This window comes from Manacus candei, unplaced genomic scaffold, assembly GCF_025592945.1.
Source record: "Manacus candei isolate 608988 ecotype Guabito, Panama unplaced genomic scaffold, ASM2559294v1 h1tg000128l, whole genome shotgun sequence".
In the NCBI taxonomy this organism is placed as follows: Eukaryota; Metazoa; Chordata; class Aves; order Passeriformes; family Pipridae; genus Manacus; species Manacus candei.
In genome coordinates, this window is record NW_026138176.1 from 762,243 (window position 1) to 770,683 (window position 8,441).

General features: G+C 49.7%; 1 long non-coding RNA gene across 12 annotated transcripts; it reads left to right on the forward strand.

Moving 5' to 3' along the window:
- Positions 1 to 329: 329 nt before the first annotated feature.
- On the forward strand, positions 330 to 6,189 carry LOC127462419 (uncharacterized). 12 transcript variants are annotated; one of them, XR_007900459.1, is made up of 17 exons: positions 330 to 384; positions 665 to 781; positions 985 to 1,058; positions 1,143 to 1,210; positions 1,396 to 1,473; positions 1,549 to 2,258; positions 2,370 to 2,431; positions 2,525 to 2,581; positions 2,680 to 2,735; positions 2,821 to 2,861; positions 2,945 to 3,017; positions 3,094 to 4,012; positions 4,115 to 4,270; positions 4,390 to 4,430; positions 4,513 to 4,567; positions 4,644 to 4,775; positions 5,317 to 6,189. It is a non-coding gene; the product is annotated as an uncharacterized LOC127462419 (long non-coding RNA). The 12 variants fall into 12 exon arrangements; XR_007900460.1 differs by having other exon boundaries at positions 2,525 to 2,574; positions 2,680 to 2,861; positions 2,945 to 3,238; positions 3,822 to 3,856; positions 3,961 to 4,012; XR_007900457.1 differs by having other exon boundaries at positions 2,525 to 2,574.
- The last annotated feature ends 2,252 nt before the right edge of the window (positions 6,190 to 8,441 follow it).

Sequence of the window (8,441 nt, forward strand, 5' to 3'; positions counted from 1 at the left end):
CCCGCCGCCCGGCCCCGCCCTGCCCGCCCCCAAGAACCCCGCCGTCCCCGCTGCCCGCCTCGGTCCCCTTGTCCCGGGAGAGCTCCCAGACGGGCCGTGACCGCGGAGCTCCCACCCGCCCTTCCCCGGCCCCAGCAGCGCCTGCCGGGGCTGCGGCGGGAGGCGCGCTGAGGGAATGGGGGGCGGGGCCGCGCGGAGGGGCGGGGTCGGGCTGAGCGGGCGGGGGGGGGCCGCAGGGCCAGGCGGGCTGGGATTGGGCGGAGGCGCTCGAGTGCTGATTGGGCAGCGCTGCTGGCCCGCGGTATAGAAGGGTCGGCGGGGCAGGTGTGGCCGCTTGTGTGTGAGGGCTGAGGGTGCGGCCCAGCTGCTGCCCGGGCTGCGGAGGTGAGAGCGCCTTATCCGCTGGGTTTATGGACCGGGGGAACTGGGGGGCGTTTAGGTGCGCGTTGTGCTGGGCAGCGGGGGCCGGGTAAGCCCGTTACCTGCCGGGTAACCCCAGGGAGAGCCGTGGCATGGCTGTGGGGCCTGTGCTCTCTGGGTGTCTCAGGTTTTGCTTTGAAATTCCAAACCCTTTCCCCGTGCAGGGTTATGAGGCAAAGACTGCTTTAACTTGGTTTTTTTGTGCTGCGTTAATGCTTTTTGCTCGTTCTGTGTCCATTTGCAGCCTCACTCGTGGTTTCCCCTGGTGTGGAGGCGAGTTGTGCTTCCTGCTGGGAGAGAGAACGGCCTTGGGAAGCTGCTCCATGAGCCACAGCTGTGCCGAGCCCGGCAGTCTGTCCAGGTAAGAGCAGGGCTTCTACTGCCCGTGAGGAGCTGGGGTTTGCTGTTGGAAGATAGAATGTGCCCATGCCTTTAAATGCAAGGACAGGCAGAAGCTGGGAGGGACCCTGAGCAGGTTTGGTGGAGGTTTTGGACAGAAGTAAATGGTCTTTTACAGGTGTTGTGGTGAATCTGTGCACATGCTTTGTTTGTTGTGTTTTCCAGGGGTTCTGCCACCTTCTAACAGACAGTCCAGTGCTTCAGGGCCCCTGCCGGTAAGAGGTCACTGTGGAGGAGAGGTAGGTAGGAGCTACCCCAGGAAAGCCATCCTTTCAGGCAGTATCTCAGTGTGTACATTTGCCTTTGGCTTTTTTACTTTGCAGAGAATGTGTGCAGCCTCAGAGGGCCACAGCCACCTGCCAGTTAGGTTTGATGGTCTTCAGCTGTCCTTGTGAGTAATCTCCTAGTTCTATGAGGGTCATCAATTAAGGCTGGACCTTTTCCAGTTGCAGGTGCCATCCAGCCTGTGTTTGGCAAAGGAGGAGCATTGAGGTTGAGTCGGGGAGGTAGTGAGGAGGTGCTGGGGTCTCCCTTACTTTCAAACACACCACATAACTTTTTTTCTCACTCCCCTAGGTACGGCACACGGTGACGGCAGCAGCCTCCAACTGGGGTCGGAGCCAGTGGCCTGAGAACCTCTGAGCTCAGGGGATGGTGAGTAGCCAATTGTGGGGTTATCTCCCACGTGCTGCTGAACTCTTGTCTCAATTCCAGTTTTCTTTCTCGTAGCCGACCGAGTCAGGGATCACAGGACCCTCTGAGCCAGCCAGGTGTCCTTCCTTTACATGGAAGATGGATTCACATCCCCAGCTGTGGGAAAGATAAGTGGAGGACTAGCACCTGGAGAGGGGATGAGAGCTGGGTCCAGTTTTATGGTTAGGAGGGAGGGATTTTCAAATGAGCACAGGGGAAAGGGTCTGCCCTAACAGGCCCTTGGCACACATAGGAGGAGCAGTTTACTTTTCATCACTGGAGTAGAATGTGCAGGGCAGAGCCGTTCAGGTCTGTGTCGTGTCCTTTGTCCAGTCTGTGTTTTGTGTCTTAAAATTCACAATCACGGTGTCCTTTCTCAGAGTTCTCTCTCCTCATTGCACCAGAGCACTTGTTGGGAAATGTGTCCTTGGAGTTTGTGTTGGGCCTGGAACTGCTCTGCCCTGCAGTGCAGACTTGGGGGTAGGTGGAGTAGAAAAGAGACTTTCCAGTTAACCTGTGGATAGGCTTAGCCACTGAGGGCAGGACCTTAAAGTTAGGGCAGTGTTTGTTTGTGCAGGCTGTCTTTGGACCCCAGATGGCTTGTCTAAGGAGAAATTAGAATTGCACAGCAGTTAAGGTCCCTCCATCTATATGGCTGACTTTGGTAACTCATTTCTATGCAGCGTCAGAGGGACTGGATGTAAAGCAGAGATAAACAGAAGAGGCTGGAGGAGCACAGTCAGAAGGTGGGTTCTCATGTGAGGTCAGAGCCAAGACATGAGTTTTGGTCCTAGGTTTACTTGATCATTTGGATGGTTTGGTGGTTTAGTTTTGGTTTTTTTGTTTTTTTTTTCAAGATGCAGAGCCACCGGCCCAGCAGACGATAGGCACTGGAGGGAAGGTGAGCCTGGTGAGGAAGGTGAGCAGGGACTGCAGGACAAAATTAGATGCTTTTTTGCAGGCGGTGTGCTTGTGGTGAATCTGTGTACATACTTGTTTTTTTGTTTTCCAGGCAGTGCACCGACTTCTGACGTACAGTCCAACGTGATGGGGACCCTGCCTGTAAGAGGTCACGGTCAAGGGGTGTCAGACAGAAACTGCCATGTGGACAGCAAACTCTTGGGCAGTATCTCAGTACTCACATTTGCCTCTGGGGTTTTTTTGCAGGAGATGTAGGCAGCCTGACAGGGCCGAAGCCAACTCACAATGAGGAGATGGACACGGTTTGGTCCCCTGGAGCTGTCCTTGTAGGTAATCTCTGAGTATTGAAAGGATCAGCAATGAAGCACTGAGCTTTTCTGATTGCAGGTGCCATCCGGGTAACCTTTGGGAGCAGATGAGCATTGGAGGTGAGTCGGGGAGGGAGGCAGGAGGAGCAGGGATCCACTGCAGCTTTAGAAATGCCCTCTAATTGTTTCTCTCTCTCGCTCAGGTATCCCAGAAGATGACAGCACATTGTCCAAGTCTGGTCAGAGCCAGTGACATGAGGACCTGCCTCAGTGCCAGTGAGTAGAGGGATCGTTGGGGCTGGGGCCATGTGCCACACTACTCAGATATGGTGTATGGTTTTCTTTCTTGCAGTTGACTCCGAGTACTCTCAGGATGACAGGAACCTCTGAGCCAACCCAGGTGCCCCTCCTCTGCATCAAAGATGGATTCACATCCCCGGCTCTCGGAAAGATAAGTGCAGGGCAAAGACCCAGAGAGGGGTTGGGAGTCGGGGCAAGTATGTGCATCGCCTGGAGGGATTTTTGCAATTAGTATGGTGCAATGGGTGTCCTGTAGCAGGTTATTTAGAGACCTCAAAGGAAGGGCTTACTTTGTATCATTGGATTCCCGTGTGCAGGGCAGAGCAGTTCCGGTCTCTGTCACGTCCTTTGTCTCCTCCATGTTTGTGTCCTTCGTCTCTTAATTGTGTCACATGGTGTGTGTCATCACAGGTATGGGGTGTCTCACTTGGGGTCAGCCTGGAACTGCTCTGCCCTGCTACGTGGATCAGTGGGTAGATAGAATATTACTCAGTCTCACATCAACATGTCAGTTCCCTCAGACAGTCGAACCGATGGCTGTACGGTCCTGCCGGATGGAGCAGGTGTCCACAACTCATGTGCAATCATTATAGCTGAGTGTTGTGGAGCTGATGGTACTTGGACAGCAGGGCCTTGAAGCTGGGTTGTCATTTGTATTCTTGTATGCTGTGGTCAGAGTTCTCACTCGCTTAGTGGAAATGAGTTCTTTGAAGTGGTTAAGGTCTCAGAGACCATGTGGGTGACCTGACTAACCCTTTGTTTTTTGTTGTTTTTTTTCAGATAAGTGGACACAGTGTACCCCAGACTGAAAAAAGGTGAAGCAGCCTGGGAAGAAGGTTGTATTAGGTGTTGGATGAAGGATGTCAGTTTGAGCCATAGGAGTCCTTTATCTTGTGCCTTTTTGTTCTTTATATTCCAGATGGGACCCAATCGGTCTCGAGGTGTAGCGGCTCAGCAGGGAGACGAGCGAGGTGAGAATTTTACTCCCCAACCGAATTTGGAGTTAGTTTTAGGATGTCATCTATGTGGTCAATCTCTGCATATATGTTGTAACTATTTAATTTTTTTTCTAGGCGATGCACAACCCTTTGCCCGTCTGCTGAAGGTGCCGAAGGTCCATCCAATCAGAGGTCAAGCTAAAGGAGCCCGAGATAGCCAGTATGAGGCAGTACATCAGCACAAGCCTCCATGTCTGGGTTGTCTTGCAGCGGCCATCTGTCCACTTCACAGTGTGTAGCAACGCTTCGGCGTGCAGTCTGATGGGGTTTAGAGGTTTTTGGCTTTCCTTGTGAGCCATCCCTAATGTTTGAGAGCTCAGTGTTTGAACATTTACCCATTCCATTTGCAGGGGCGATCTTGGGAGCAGCTGAAGAGAGAGGAGCTTTCTAGGTGAGTTGGGGAGGCAGCAGGAGGAGCGGGGATTCACTGCAGCTTTAGAGATGCCTTCGAATTTTGTGTCTCACTCACTCAGGTATCCCGGAAGGTGACAGCCACAGTGTTAGACTCCGGTCAGGGCCTTGGTGATGGTGAGTAGGGGGATCACTGGGGTTCCAGCCCCGTGCCATACTACTCAGATATTGTGTATGGTTTTCTTTTTCACAGTTGACTTCGAGTACTCTCATGACAACAGGAACCTCTGAGCCAGCCCAGGTGCCCCTCCCGTGCATTGAAGATGGATTCACAGCCCCGGGTCTCGGAAAGATAAGTGCAGGGCAAAGACCCAGAGAGGGGCAAGTATGTGCATTGCCCGGAGGGATTTTTGCAATTAGTATGGTGCAATGGGTGTCCTGTAGCAGGTTATTTAGAGACCTCAAAGGAAGGGCTTACTTTGTATCATTGGATTCCCGTGTGCAGGGCAGAGCAGTTCCGGTCTGTGTCACGTCCTTTGTCTCTTCCATGTTTGTGTCCTTCGTCTCTTAATTGTGTCACATGGTGTGTGTCATCACAGGTATGGGGTGTCTCACTTGGGGTCAGCCTGGAACTGCTCTGCCCTGCTACGTGGATCAGTGGGTAGATAGAATATTACTCAGTCTCACATCAACATGTCAGTTCCCTTAGACAGTTGAGCCTATGGCTGTACAGTCTGTGAGCAGGATTGTCTTGCGATGCCCTGCTTGGGTGTATAGAGTCACAGCTAGGTAGAGTAGCAAACAGTGTCTATGGTATGGGCATTTGTCAGGGGTCTTTGGGCTTATAAAATGTATAGGCTCAGTTTGGGGGTAAATCCAAGGTCACAGAAGGCACACTTCAGAGTCCCTTCCCTTTTGTCTTACAGCCACCCAAAGGAGACTCAGGTTCCTGGGGTGAAAGACGGCATCGGTTTTCCCGGAACTTCCGGCGACCGGGGAGAGATCGGCTGAGCGATCATCGATGGAAACTTCTGAGAGCCACGGGGAGTTCCTGCCCAATGACTTCTGGACTGCATCGTGTAGCATCATATATGTTTGTTTAGTGTTGCAGGTTGCTTCTTAGGCGTAGTTATTGTACTTTACAACTAGAATAGGAAAAGTCCAGCTGCCGTTTATGTTGTCATTTGTATTGCCTTGTACCACTCTGTATCATACACTTGTATAGTTGTAGTCGTATCGGTCCTTATCTGAACGTCACGGCGTCGCGTTCCGTGTGTCAGGAATTGTATATTGTTGCGCCTTTGTTTGTAGCACTTTTTATGTCGTGTCACTTGTATTGCCATGTAATGTTCTGTCTGGTATACTTCTATATTTGCAATTGTATTGCTCTGTATGTGAATGTCATAGTGTTGTATTGCTGTGCATCAGTTAGGAATTGTATAGCTTTGTACCTTACTTTGTTTTGCTTTTGATATTCTGTCATTGATACTGTCTTGTAATGCTGTGAGGGGTGTGCTCGGGCATGAGCGGCATGCGTGTTTTGTCAGGCTTGGCAATTTGTTTCTTTTTGGAGTTTTTTTTTGAGGCTCCACGGGAACCACGTTCCCAAGGGAGCGTTTTGAGTGTACGCCAATATTCAGGGTTGGCTTGCGGCTTTGGGGTATGGTGGAGGTGTGGCAATGCAGGGGATGGGTGTGTGTAATGTAGTATTCTAACCTTGTGTTTGTTTCTCTTTCAGGATTTTTTCCACCATTTTAGCTTTAGAATAAAAAAACCCCAACCGGGTTTTTTTTTTTTTTCCCCCCCCCCTGCTGGGGTTTTTTTTCCTAGGTCCCAGCCAGTCTGCGAGGCGATGTTCATCGCCAATGTTTGGGCACAGACCGACCTGGGACCTGGGTTTTGTCAGGCAGGATGATTTTTTGATTTTTGAGGCTTCCCGGGAACCCCGTTCCCAAGGCAGCATTTTGAGCGTACACCGATATTCAGGGCTGGCTTGCGGCTTAAGGGAGTGGTGGAGGGGTTGGGTGTGTGTAATGTAGTATTCTAACCTTGTGTTTGTGTTGTTTCTCTTTCAGGTTGTTGTTAGATAATTTTAGCTTTAGAATAAAAAAACCCTAGCCGGGGGATTTTTTTTTTTTTTTTTTTCCCCTGGCTGGGGTTTTTGTCCCAGGTCCCAGCCGGTCTGCGAGGCGATGTTCATCACCAAGGTTTGGGCACAGGCCGACCCGGGACCTGGTTTCAGGCAGGCCAATTTTTTCATTTTTGAGGCTTCCCAGGAACCAGCATGTTCCCAAGGCAGCATTTTGAGTGTGCACCGATATTCAGGGTTGGCTTGCGGCTCAAGGGAGGGGTGAGGGTGTGGTGATGGAGGGGTTGGGTGCGTGTAATGTAGTACTCTAACCTTGTGTTTGTTTCTCTTTCAGGATTTTTTCCACCATTTTAACTTTAGAATAAAAAAGCCCAAGCTGGGGGATTTTTTTTTTTCCTCCCGGCTGAGGTTTTTTTTCCTAGGTCCCAGTTGGTCTGCGAGGCAATGTTCATCGCCAATGTTTGGGCACAGGCCAACTCGGGACCTGGGTTTTGTCAGGCAGGATGATATTTTCTTTTTTGAGGCTTCCCGGGAACCCTGTTCCCGAGGCAGCATTTTCAGTGTACACCGATATTCAGGGCTGGCTTGCGGCTTAAGGGAGGGGTGGAGGTGTGGGGATGGAGGGGCTGGGTCCCTGTAATGTGGTATTCTAACCCGCTGTTTGTGCTGTTTCTCTTTCAGGATTTTTTACACCATTTTAGCTTTAGAATAAAAAAACCGCAACTGGGGGATTTTTTTTTTTTTTCCCCCCCGGCTGGGTTTTTTTTTCCTAGGTCCCGACCGGTCTGCGAGGCAATGTTCATCGCCAAAGTTTGGGTGCAGGCCATCCCGGGACCCGGGTTTTGCCAGGCAGGATGATTTTTTGATTTTTGAGCCTTCCCAGGAACCACGTTCCTGAGGGAGTGCTGTAACTTGTATACTAACCTGTGTTGTAAACTGTATTGTAACTTGTATGCTGTCCTGTGTTGTACCTTGGATACTAACCTGTGTTGTAAGCTGTATTGTAACTTGTATGCTGTCCTGTGTTGTACCTTGGATACTAACCTGTGTTGTAAGCTGTATTGTAACTTGTATGCTGTCCTGTGTTGTACCTTGGATACTAACCTGTGTTGTAACTTCTGTACTAGCCTTGTGTATTTCACAAGGTCACAACAAGTCATTCAATAAAGTTGCAATAAAGGTTTGGGGACTTTTCCCCTCTTAGGGGGTTTTCCCCCTCTTTGGCTCCTGTCTTTATTTTCTGTCATGTAGTCTTTTCTGTTTTTCTCTTCCCTTCTTTCCCTTGCTCATCTTCATCTCTCTTCTCTTGCCTTCATTTCTCTTAGTCACTTCTCTTAATCTCTTCTCTTAGTCACTTGTCTTGCTTTTAATTCTCTTGCTCTCTTCTCCTCCTTTTAATTCTCTTGCTCTCTTCTCCTCCTTTTAATTCTCTTGCTCTCCTGCTTTTTTTTCTCTTACTCTTTTATCCTGCTTTTATTTCTCTTGCTTCTCTTATTCTGCTTTTGATTCTCTTAGTCACTTCTCCTGCTTTTCATTCTCTTAGTCACTTCTCCTGCTTTTCATTCTCTTAGTCACTTCTCCTGCTTTTCATTCTCTTAGTCACTTCTCCTGCTTTTCATTCTCTTAGTCACTTCTCCTGCTTTTCATTCTCTTAGTCACTTCTCCTGCTTTTCATTCTCTTAGTCATTTCTCCTGCTTTTCATTCTCTTAGTCTCTTCTGCTTTTACTTCTCTCACTCTCGTCCCCTGCTTTTACTTCTCTCACTCTCGTCCCCTGCTTATAAGTCTTAGTCTCTTCTCCAGCTTTTAATTCTCTTGCTCTCTTCTCAGGCTCCTCTCCTGATTTTAATTTCTTTAGGCTCTTCTCCTGATTTCAATTCTCTTAGACTCTTCTCCTGATTATATTTCTTATACTCTTCTCCTGATTTTAAATTTTTAGGCTCCTCTCCTGATTTTAATTTTT